The sequence below is a fragment of the Haemorhous mexicanus genome, chromosome 4 (genome assembly GCF_027477595.1).
Source record: "Haemorhous mexicanus isolate bHaeMex1 chromosome 4, bHaeMex1.pri, whole genome shotgun sequence".
NCBI lineage: Eukaryota > Metazoa > Chordata > Aves > Passeriformes > Fringillidae > Haemorhous > Haemorhous mexicanus.
In genome coordinates this window covers 50178389-50191440 of record NC_082344.1, presented here as the reverse complement: position 1 = coordinate 50191440, position 13052 = coordinate 50178389, and positions in this window count along the sequence as shown.

The following is a 13052-nucleotide window of genomic DNA, read 5'->3' as shown; positions in this document are numbered from 1 at the left end:
CTAAAAGTAACAGTTAATCTCCTGTTTGAGATGTTAATTGATAGAAGGAAATATTTTGGAATATACCCTGAATCTTGCAATTGACTTGCTGTTTTCTTGAGGTGCTTTAACAATCTTCTTAGCTGAGAAAGTATGTGTTCTACACCCAGGTCTTAGCAGTAGTTGAAAGGTATTTCACATCAGTCCACACGTAAGAAAAAGTATTTCATCAGCCTGAAGTAAGGTATAAACAACCTCAGGAAGTTTGGAATATGTTATTAAAACTGTTCTCTAGTATCCTTCTTACAGGGTGTTTTGGCATCTCATGCTTTAATGTAAACTTATTATGTAAGTCACTTGTTGGCTCACCTCTGGTCCGTCCCATGATCTCTCATTAGAAAATCACATTGTTTTGTAAGTGGGGTATGGAAAGAGACTGCTGTGTGCTGCTATTCATGTAATGATTCATCTGACTTGCTTTCCTCCTCTTCTAGACCCCCTCTGTGTCTGAATTTCAATCTCTCTGTGTCTCAGGCACTTCTTCTGACTTTCTCTTTCCCATGTTTTGGGCGCATCTGCACTCAAAGATGTCCGGCTTGCCTTTGGTCACTGCCCTGAGCATGGTGTCAGGGGTGTGCTGGCCCTCAGGCCCTGCTGCAGCCAGGGGAGAGGCCATGGCACACAGTGCACACAAAAGCCAGCATTGGCATGCAAAGGACACTGAAGAGGAGCCCCTTTGCTCGCCTGTTGTAGGGCTGGAGCTGAGCCTCCCCAGAAGATGGCTCTCTCTAAGGCCCGTGCACCATCCCATAGCAGGCATGCTGCCACATTCAGGCTTTGCAAAGAGAGGTGATGGGGTCCCTAAACCTCTGCAGGAGCTAAGAGGAGTTTAAACCTCTTTAAAAAGGGAAATGGGGCCCCCAGATATTTGTGTTTCCAGTTTCCAGTCACTGCCTTTGCCTCTTACCTCACATTTGATGTTTTCAACTAAAGGATGCCACAGAGAGATCCTGTACCTGAGGATTTTGAAGATCAACCAAAATAGCACTCTTTGAAAAAAACTTTGAGGCCCTGTAGCTATGGATGCAACAAGAGCTGTTCATTCGTGTTAAGGAGGTATAACTATATGTGGTCACAGGCAAATATGAAACATGAATATGAAATATTTACAGCACTGAACAAGGAAAAGCATCAGGTAGTTAATTTTCTTTGACAGCATCTCTTGAAATGAACAGGTCAATGTGTTCCTAGGATGACATCTGAGACCTCAGACTCTTCAAAAGTCTTCAGGGCTGTAGTCATCTGTCTCTTTAAAAGACCCTTGACCCCATGCTGTTATTGGTCAAGCTCCTCATGCTGAATAAGGTTCGTAAATCACCGTGCAATTCAAGTAACAGACCTGAAAACAGCTGAGCGATGGGGGCTGCTGAGCACCACCACCACCAAAGAAAAGCCAGCTCGAGCTTGTGGTGAGGTTATCCGACCTGCCCAGAACCAGTATCAGCTCAGGCCCCCCAGGGCTCCCTGCACAGCCTGTGGGACCACCAGGAACCGCTGGCACCAGGGACACAGGTGCCACGGCTCACAGGGCACCAGGGGTGGCTGCAGGAGGAGGAGGATGAAGACAGGAGCGAAGCAAACCTTCAGAAATATTCCTGCAGTTTCTAAGGCATTGGCAAAATTTGACTCCATGCTCATGCAGGAGAAACTGGAAGAAATATTTTGGTGGCAATGAGTCCGAAAAGAAACCCATTAAGTGGACATTGCCAGTGTTTGCAGATAGTTTTTCCAAAATTTCTTTGGAGGTGGAACCAACCCTGAATATTTCTTTGCTCTTCTTTATACAAAAGAATGTTTAAGACACCATTTTGAAAAGGTTATCAAGTGGCTGCAAGGTGATATATTTGGGACTTTTTTAACAGAGCTGTGAGGTGAGGGGTGAGCAGCAGGATCAGAGTAACCCGAACCTTGCAGTGGCAGGGTAGTGTGGCTCGGGAGGAGAGTGGGTGGCTGCAGTGGCCAGGAGGGAGGGCAGCAGCCTTCCTGTGGGAAGTGAGAAAGCCTAGGAGAATGTGCTTGCAGAGGGAGAAAATACACAGCAGCTGGTTACCTAGTCTGTCCTTGTGGCAAGTTGAAGCCCATCAGTAGAAGCTGCTATGGCTGTTATACACTATAGTTATGATATATAACAACAGTTACCCACTATTGTCCCTCAGGAATTAGTAATGTGTTAATGATACCTTATCTATTAATAAGTACTATAATTTAGGTAGCACAGAATTCTGTTCATTCTCTGTCTCTACATTTTACTCCCTCTAAAAAAGGCAGGTCTGTATCTACTTATTTGCTTATCTGAATTGCTTTTGCTGCTTTTGCTACCACTGCTATAAATTTCCTAGGAAACCACCCTGCAAAGCCATGGTAGGAATTCAAAATTTCTTCAAGGTCACTCACATCAGAGGTTTTGTTCAAAGCTTTTAAAATAGCTAGCCTGGTGCTGAGTCAAACATATTTTTCTTGACTTGGTTTGTATTAAATTCCTGAGCTACTAAGCTAAACCTTACTCAGGCAAAACTTTATTTTTGCCAGGGCTTTGGCTCCTGTTGTGTCCTGGCTTTGCTTGCTTTAGTAGAAATCAACTTGCATGATACCCTGACCTACACATAGAGTTGGACACTAACCTTCTTTGACCAAGGCATCCTTGCTCATCCTGTGCAGGCAGATATGGTTATCACAACAGATATGGACACAGCACAGAGGGAGGGTTTGGACAAACCACTGGGACACAGCCATTTCCTGAACCTCAGGCACAGCTGGGTAAGGCCATCATGAACACCTGTCCATTCTTCTGGGACAGCAGTCAGATCTTTGCAAAATATTCCCCCTCAACCCCAGCACCATTGTCCAGCTACCTTGTTTGATGCTAACAAATGTTCCAAGGCCCCAGTTTTTCTCACTAGAGTGGCAGTAGACTTATTAGCTTGAAATGTTATTTCAGGGAGCAGGAGAGTGAGGTGAGGCAGTAGTAACCGAGTAGGAAACAAAGGCGGCCTGTTCAAGCAGCACAGATGTTCCCAGGAGGTCCACCAGCTCCTGGGACTGCTCGGGGTGTGGGGCTGGGCTCTGTGACTGCATGGAAAGAGCAGAGTATCTGGCTTGACTCTCAGATTGGTGTTTACAAGGCAGGCAGAGGAAAAATGGATGTTTTACTTGAAATGTTATGGAAATCGTTCAGAAATAATGCCTGCAGAAGGCAGTTCTCAGAGTCTATTTCTGTTCATGAAAGGCGTGCACCAGAATCAGAAATTCTGCAAATCCATTTCCTTTTGTTTTATCACTGCTAAGTTCATGGACTAAAAGAGGAGTCTGAGCAATTTGACTCAGTTTCCAAGGGGAATTATTAGGTTTAACTTTTTAAAATATACATATACTCAAAACTATTGTTTTTTTAAGATAAACTGGGATTTTTCCCTCCATACAACAATAGTTAAATCTGATACTCAGTTACTTGACTAAGAGACTGATAGGATAAAAACCTAAAAATACAAAAGATAGAAACCAGATTGTGTTATCTAAAATATACATCCTCTCCTGTCGTGCTGGTAACTTAAGTTCACACAGTGTAAACAGAGAACTAACAAGCTCTGGTATTGTCATTTGGGCTAGGGATTTTTTTCTTTTTTTAACATAAACTAGCTCCAAGCAGCTCACAGAGCTCTCTCTGAGAGCAGGTACATAGGTTTCAATGTGTCTTCAGTCCACAAATGTTTGATTGATATAGCACAGTACTCCTGTTTGTATAAATATTTGAAGTTTGAAAAACCTTCTGGTTTTAATTCTGTTAGAAAAACCCAAGAGTTTAAGCTAATTTCCCATGGCAGAACAGTACTTTCACACACACACAGACACACAGACACACACACATCTATGTGCAGCTCTGTTTCTTGTGTGTAGATCCCCACCAAGAACAATGGGCTTCATGTAACGCTTGGCCCTCGCTGTTCCTTACAAACCAGCAGGAAGGTACCAGGGGCCTGATCCAAAACCAGCTGATTTTTCATATTCCTCACTGACTTTGGAGGACACTGGAATAAACAGAGTTGTAGTGCTACTTGCTTTCTGGGTTTCACGTGTTTCTAGGGATTCCAGTTGCTCTCTTCACCCCTCATGCAAGCTGCAGTCCCAGCACAGCGGTTACAGAGGTAAGTGTCCTCACAATAAAAGGCTTGGACATCTCACACAATCTACTAGTCTGGATGTTCAATTCATATGGAAGCCTTTTTGTTGCTTTCGCAGCTTTCTGAAAACACAATGCTACATTTTTATCTTGCTGTTATGAGAAAAAAATGTTACCAACTAGATAGATCCCTCATAAATGAGTACCTGAGAGAAGGGAAATGAGAACACTGCAGATTCTTGTCATCCTGGGACATGGGCAAAAGCTGTGAGTAAGGAAACCCAGAAGAGAATGGTCAACAAAAAAGAAATTGCAACTGACATTAAAAGTTATTTCTGAGCTGCTTTGTTTGACAGGTACAGAACTGGAAACCATGTGTAAGAAGCCTCAAACAAGGAAAATCATAACTAAATGTCAGAAAAATCAAGAGGCTGATTCCATAATCAATGAAGGCAAAAGACACAGCAAAGTCAAAGGCATAAGACAAAACCAGACTCCTGTGCTCTGGGATTTGCCTGTTCTCAAGTTGTTTTTTTTTCCTTCTAGCTTCTCAGTTTCTCTACTAGGACTCCTCCTTGCCTACAGTCTAACACTGAAAACACCATTCTCCTGGTTACCAGTGTGGACCACGGCATTGACGAGCCCAGTTATCACAGATGGGGAGGAGATGCCTGACATACTCCAGTTCCAGCCTTGGAAGGACTTTCAATTGAACACTAATAAACCCAAGCACCAGCAGAAGTCGGAGCAACCTTTCAGAAGCCGCTCATGTGTAACTGGATGTCTGCAGCAGCTGGGGACGCGTGTGACTCACCGAGCACAACGCTGCTCCCAGCACAGCCCGCAAAGGCTCGCAGACGCCTCCATCACGAGATGCACATCCTCCAGATTCTGCCAAGTGTATTGGGAGCCACAGTTTGGCTCCCAGTGAGGAGGGAGCTTCAAGGCTTTGCCACTTCACTAGCCTAGTTCCATCATGAGTTGGTGTGGCTTTGCCCGTAGTTTTTTCAGGGAATTAGAGATTGCATTGCAGCGACAGTGTTTTTAATTTCAGGCAGGATTGTTAACATTTTTGCACTGAGTATCTACCCAACTGGCAAGTAGGAGCCTACAAGCACAGTCAAAATATTGAGAGCCATCTGCACTGGTTTCATTGTCAGGGCGGCCTTTGTCCTTCATCCTACCCAGAATCATGGAATAGTTTGGTTTGGAAGGGACCTTAAATCATCTAATCCAACTTCCTGCTGTAGACAGGAACATTTTCACAGGTTGCTCACAGCCCCATTCAGCCTGGCCTTGAACACTTACAGGAACAAGGCACCCACAATTTCTCTGGGCAATTTACTCCAGTGTCTCACCACCCTCATTGTCAAATTTTCTTCCTTATATCCAATCAAAACTTACCCTCTTTTAGTTTAAAACTGTTGTCCCTTGTCCTGTGACTACAGACTCTGGCAAAAAGTTTTGCTCTGCCTTCTTATCTTCTTGTGCCCACACAAAGTCTGTGATGCATGGAGGAGCTAACAAATGTGTGTCAGCAGGGGAAGAGGTAAAACCTTCCTGTGAAAACTGGGGTGAAGCAAGGTCACTGGTAGTGTTTATTCAAAGCTGTCCAGACCAGGTCAGTTCTATATCCCTGCAGGTTGCTTTCCTAGAGCAGCTGCCTGGCAACCTGCAATTAGGAGTTTCCCTCAGTCTTGCACCCTTGTGGGAGACACCACTTTTCTGGGAGAAGTTATTTCAGAGACAGGAAGCCTGTGGAAGGAATAAGAGGCTGTCTCTAGTATGGTGTGAGCTCAAAAGCCTACACAGTGTATTGTCCTGTGCTTCTCAATACTTGGAATCGAGTACAATTGCAATGTTTAAGAAGGTAGGCTGCCTGATTTAACTTCACCTTTGTAACTTTAAATTTATTTGCTGTGGTGGGGTTTTTTTCTTTCTTTTTTTTTTTCTTTTTTTTTTAATTCTGTCTTATACAGGTGGAGCCAATCTATGCATTAGCTTGTTCCTGTCTTCCTGTGGCTTAGCCATGTATTTTAAGACTGTTTTCCTTTACAGGAAATGGGAAGCTGTGGAATGCAAAGTATCATTTTAGTAAAAATAATACTGCCTAACAAACCCCAAATGATTTAGTGCATGCAAAAAAGCCAGATATACCAGAGAGACTCACTTGGAAAGTGTATTTGGTGTTTAACTTTTTTTTCCACACTGCACTTTTTAAAGTTAGTTGGATACATCTAGAGAGGCTGACTTGAGTAGGTGGTTTGTTATTCATCACTTATTTTTCAGCTATTTCTCCAGGCGTACACAAAATACAAACATATTCATTCTGCACCAGTGTTCCCAGCAACATTTCTGCCTCTAACACAGTCAATCGGAAGCCATGATCCTATACAATACAGAATTATCACTGACAACTTGAAGTTCAAGGAAAGTGGGTAGCTAGTTAACCTTTGGGATGAGTTACTGGTTAAGAAGCAAATATGAATGTGTCAGAGATTCCTTATTCATTCATGAAAAATCTTCCAAAAATAATAGAATGCTGCTACTTTTAGTGTTATACTGAGGACTGAGAACTTAATCAAAAAGGCAATAGTGAGTGTTTCTAATTGCCTAAAAGACAGATGAGTGCTGGGGTGGCCAGTGGTCTGCACTACGTGGCCATGGTCTGCAAGTGCAGAGCCTTGCAGGGAAAAATTTGCTTTCAATAATTTCACCTCCTCAGTGATCTGGCTGCTATTCCTTTCCTCTGTTTCCCCACACATGCACATGTGAAGCAGATCAGCTAATCAAGTAGAAGATGTGCCAATTTGTGAATATTTTCCGTGGGCAGAGGGGAAAATTAGGACAGCCCCTCCAGTCTGACCTTGGGTGTGGGGCACGGGTTTAGCCCCCGAGTCCTTTGCACTTGCAGGTGCTGAAGGTTCATGGTTATGACTGCAGTTGGCCATTTGCAGCTTCCACACTCCAGGCACCAGGAGCTGAGGTGCTGGTAGCTTGGCAGGGTGGGTGTTGGGAGGGGTCTGTGGCTTAGCTGCCCACCAGCTAAGACACTGTGCCCAGCAAACCCTTATGTGCCAGAATGTCTTCAAGAATAGCAGGGAATCAGTTTGCAAGCTATTAATTTATTTAGGCTGGAATTTGTTGCACACACTAAATTTATTTGCACTGAATAATTCCATCCTCAGCAGTGAATGGTTAGTTTTGTTTGTGGATGGACTGCAGGAATGAACACAGACTTTTCAGCATCTGCAACTCAGTTTTGACCATGAAGAGTAATTAAAGAAAATATATTAAATAAAGTATGCTTTAGCCTGCATGTTGCAGAGGCTTCTCTTGGCAGCTCCAATTACTTTCAAATGCAGTGATATGTTGCCATTGTTCTGGCAGAAACTCTCCACAGCAATGCTATCAGAACAACTTTCAGGTGCCACACGTGGACAGGAAAGTCAGCCCAGGTTCCATGGAACTGGGACCATCCCTGAGCCCTAAGAGCTCTGTTTTGCTTGCCAGGGAAATGAGAGAGGATGTGCATGGTGCCACAGCAGAAAACAAATTAAAAAGAAGCTGTGAATCCACTGACAAGCAAGGTAACCATACCAAGCATATCTCTGCCATGCAGCTGTGTCAATTTGGTTAAAATATTTACATTTTATACATGTCAAAAATACAAAGCATGCTACTGTGTCTTTCTTAGAAAAAAGATAGTGTGTTTCATAGTGTAAGTAAGAGAGAGAAACCCTTATTTTATAAAAAAATTTGCTACAGATATTTTTATTTTTTTATATGAGTGCTTATAATAAAACATCAGTGGGAAAACGTAGGCCATTGCTATAACAGGTTATCCTTTGTGCTGACCACAGCATCAGGCAAGTGCAGCTTCCTGAGACACCATTTGGCATCATGATTTTGTTTCTCCTGGACATCATCCTTTTGTTTTGAAAGAGGGAAGAAGAAAACAACATTCACCTGCTGTTGTCTCATGGATGCCTCATGCCTATTCATTTCATTTGGTTGTTTTTCATATTCCAAAGTAAACACATTCTTCCTCACAGTGTTTGGTGTTTGCCATGCGCTGGAAAATAGATTACTGCTGTCTGGTACCTTCTCTTCTGCTGGAAGGAGTCCAAACCAGCAAGGTCTCCAACCTGTGAGTAATACTCAAATAATGGGACACTGCATAGAAAGCATAGAAATCATAGAAATTACTAACTTGAGAAAAGATTGAAAAGTCAGTTTTGCTCTTAAGAAAACACTACTGATCATGAACAGAAAAAGGCAGAAATACAAGCTGAGAGTAGGAAAAGAAACAACAGCAACAAAAAGACAAAAACCTGAAGGCAAGACCTTCAAGTCCTAGAATATACCTCCTGCAGTACTTGCAGGAAAACAAGTTGCAGGCAAAAATGTTATGTCCACAATTAAGTGTTAGGGAGTTAATTCCATTTAGGTCCTTCAGTGCCTGATATGTGGGTACACCAGATGATTGATGGTTACTTATATCAATCACACCAGGTCATAAATACTGGCTGAGAAAATTATATCTCAGTGCTTAAAACCCCCAAAGCAAATCAGATGCTAACATCAGGGCAGCCCAAATAGCATGCCTCATTTCTTTCAAAGAATTATAAGTGAGAAAAGCCCCATCAGTGCTAGTGTTTCTTGCTTGCAGTGGACTTGGGTCAAAGCATCACCAAGAGGAGTAAATGCTGTAAAAGGAAGCATTCAAATTCAAGCTGGAGTTTTAACGTGATATCTACTGCAAAAAACATCACATAAAGACTGACATTTCCCCTGTGATGTGGTTAAACTCACACTAAGGTCACCGAGGGAAGGATCAGCTAAAAAAAATGCATCCACAGGTAGTGATGGCAATTTGAATGTTGTAAAGAGTGAGCTCTTAGATCTAGGGGTGCTCTCCAAACCCTCGAAGTGTCCCCCCCTCCCAGCTGGGAGCAGTGCCCTTGTTCAGGAGGGCTGGCTCTGATTATAAGGGAAGCTTTTGCTCATCTGCTGGGCTAGACCTATTTTCATGAGACTGTCTGTGCCATACTAGTTTGAATAGCTGGCCTTTTCATTTTACTCACAAACAAAATGAGGCTTTTTAAAAACCAGAACCACAGGACTGTGTTAGCACTACCAAACTATTCAGATTTGTTTCTCATCACTTTGCAATGTCTTTCTAGTTATTAAATGCAAAATTTTTGTTTAAGGCAAAGCGAGGAAAACAAAAATTTGCTTTTGCCCTTTTGTTCCTCAGCTATTAGGCCATGGTGCCATTTCAGTGGTCCACTGTGTTGGAAATAGGTGAAGATAAGGCCATTTCCAGAGTAAATCTGGGTTCCTCTCACCCTGTTACCTCATTATGAGATTGATGAAGGTTTTTTTACTAAGTTGCTATAGGTCCAGCAGTTGAAATGCTGCATTAAGATGCATTTCTGAGTTGTACTGCTGGGCCCAGCTGTCTCCAGAACAGAGAACTGGGAATTCTTTTTGTTAGCTAGAAAAGGCCTTTAAAAGACATTTTGTTCAGTGTAGATCAGTCTAGCTTTGATATCCTTTCTGTGTACTTTTTTCATGATAAAATATATTTCTTTTGTAATAATGTCACACTTGCAATTGGTGCTATTTATTCTTACTCTTGAAGGGACAAGTTTGCTGCTTTATTTGTGCAGTTCAATTGTAAAATGTAATACTAAGATCATAGTGCAAAGGTATAGGAGCTTTCCTTCTCTGTGTTCAGTTTCACTTCTTGAAGTCTCTATACCTAACATATGTATGTATGAAAAGTGCTGCTATGGAAGATTCAATTTGTTGAGAAGCATAGCCATTGATTTGTGATCCTTTTCTTCTGCTGTAGTCACATCTATTGCATTAATGCTAATCAAATCATTTTCTTTGTGAAACAATAGCTTTTATACATGAGTGCAGCATTTTTATTACAGCTCCAGTTCATAAAAGGTATAGATTTACCTTAAAAAATGCAACTTCTAGGCTTCTTTGATTTGTTCTTGGTTTTAATTTTTTTTTTTTTTTTTTTTTATAGTAAGGAAGAGTTTAGCCCCAAACAAATATTTTTTCAGACCATTCTTGTTAGGCCTGAATACTTTTTAAGTTGCTTAAGTGTTTGGTATTAGAAAAATTCAGTTTGTGAGAACCCTTTTACCAGGGCTGGTAGCTTTGGTCCAGGTCTCCATTATTGCAATGCTCTGAGGAAAGGTGTCAGTATAAGAGCTTGTGCATGTGCTGGGTGCTGCTCAAAAGGGACTTGTTTCTCTGTCTTCATGGAAGTCGAAAATTTTGAAGCCTTTGTTTTCAGCAAATATCCTGTGCACTATTTAATGATTGCCAGCCTCTGAATCACTCTCCTTTTGGCTGACTCCAAAGTTTCCATGACACTGGATTAGGGAACCATAAGAAGCATGCCTTACAGATTCAATTACAGCCTGAGAGAAGAAAGGTGAATAAGATGGAAACCTGCAGCCAGAGCGAAAAGCTTCTCTCTCTAAAGGGAATCCAGAATAATATACTTAGGAAAGGAGGGGGTTTACCTTAAATACTGTGAAAAAATGGAACAGCTGTTTCCTGAAAATAAAATGAGGCTGATGTGTATTCTCTTGTGTGTGTCACTCTTGTAAAGTGTATCTTTTTCACAAGCTGGTTGGAGTTGAGATGATAATTTGCATGTCAAGCAAACTGTCTTAATTTCCTTGTTCTTGCTTCCCTCCTAGGATGACACTGCCTGATATGTGTTCTAACAAACGTGTTTGTCAATGAAGAAATCACAGCAAATGCACAAGTTAATGACAGTGTTAGCTGCTCTCTGACTTCATTGTCAAATCTTTTGGTAAAGATAGCCAGCAACACACTCAGGGACACACAGCCCAGCTCAGGGAATCTGTACAATACATTATAGTCCAATATTTCTCCTCACAGTCAAATTAACTTAGAATTTAAAGTGTTTTAGCAGTTCTGATGGGACTCTGTACCTGCATACACTCCTGGTCTGAAATGCCTAAAAAGCCCAGTCATACAGCTCTAATTTAAATTAACTCTATCTTTTGTAGCATTAGCATTAATTTTGTGAAACTAAATGCACTGTAATTACAATAAATCCATTGGGTTTTCTAGTCCATTAAAAACACAAATGAGAAAAAAAAAAGTTCTTTTTCCCCTCCCCAGAAAGCAGTGGTTTTGAGCTGGGAGACAAACAGACATTTCAGGAAGTCCAGGTGTTAATGTGAATGACTTTATTGTTTCTGTTTCAAAGCATCCTATTGTGACAGGTACAAAAATATGAATGAAGACATTTAAAATCAATAATTCCACATTGATAAGGAAATATCTTTATCAAGTACAGTGTTAATTACTGGCACAACGATATTACTAAAATGAGAAAAACCTTAGGAGGCAAAAAGGAAAAAGAAATTCAGGAGGAAAGGGAAAGTGTTATAAGGGAAAGCCATGCTGCCATCTCAGAAAGAGATTGTAAACTAGGTAATATCTTCTCATTTCAGGGTTCACTGGAGTTAGTAATCTTGCATGTTCTGCTCATTCCTGAATCTTCATGGTCAAGTAACAAATATCTAGCCAAGGCCCTTTGATGTGGAGCAATATTAAAATGCATTCTCTGCACCAATAATTATACACCTCTCACTTATGGCCAGGAAGTCTTGGTCACGTTTTCCCACTGGGCACTGCAATAAGAGCACACTGGCTGAACTGCTGCACTCTTTCAGCACAAAGCTTCTGGCTTGTCAGAAGATTATCTTTACAGATCAGCTTTTGTGTTAATTAAAACAAATGAAACAGTTCAATTTTGAGTTCTTGTCCTGACAATGAAAGTCTTCTGATATACTTCTTTCTTAACATTGCTCAGATTTGAAAAAGTACTAAGGGTGAGGGTACTCTTGGAGTACAGGAGGCACTTTGTGCTCACCTCCACTCAGCCTAGAAGTGCATTGCAGCAGGCTTATTTCAAACAAAAAGGTTTGTTTTGTTTTTTTTTTTTTTTTGTTCCAGAAACTAGCCCTGGGATTTATGGCAAACACTCCTCCTTTTGGGCTGCTGGGCTGCTTCTCTGCCTTTCATCCAACTGTGTGTACTCTTCCCACAGCAGGTTCTGCTTAACCTGGTGTAGTGAGCCGTGTGATCCAAGAAGAGCTGGTGGTGCCCCCATCTCTGCAGTGGGGTGTCCCTTTGCTCAGTCAAAAACCTCCCTCCTGTGCCCCCAGGCAGGAAATGCACCAGGTCCCTGCAGAGCCTGGGGAGCCAGACCCTTCAAAGGGTGGGAGGGCAGGGCCTTGCAGGGCTCAGCAGGGCTGGGGAGGCTGCCTGCTGGAGGCTGTGCATCCTCTCCTTCCTGAGCTACACCTCTTTGCAGGGTTACACCATTGGGCATGATCTACCACCAAACTGTGCATGGTAACAGCTCTGGTGCTTGATGCAGCATTCACCTCCTGGCAAAGCTTTCCCTTTGTGAGCAGGAGCCAAAGGATTTCGGATGTTCTGTCATGTTGCACACGGCAAAAACACTCAGTGTAAGCATAGAGGCTCCTGCACAGGATCTTAGCCTCAACAGGCATCCACTAGAATGCACCAGATACTGGATGAATAGTCAGTACCACTGAAAAGAGAGGTGTGCCTTGAGTGGCTTTTGAGGCAGAGCTTGGAAAGGCCAGACTTATATAGAAAAGAAAGCAATGGCTGGCCTTCATGTATAGATGGCCTACACATGTACTTTCAAAACATTCCTGTACTGGTAAATCTAACTCCTGCTTCCATGAGAACCACCAGCTTCACTAAGCATCCAGGTCTACAGGCAACGCTTCTCAAAAATGAAAGGCATTAAAGGAACTAATTAGAGATGAAAAGGATATATATAGTATTGCATGCT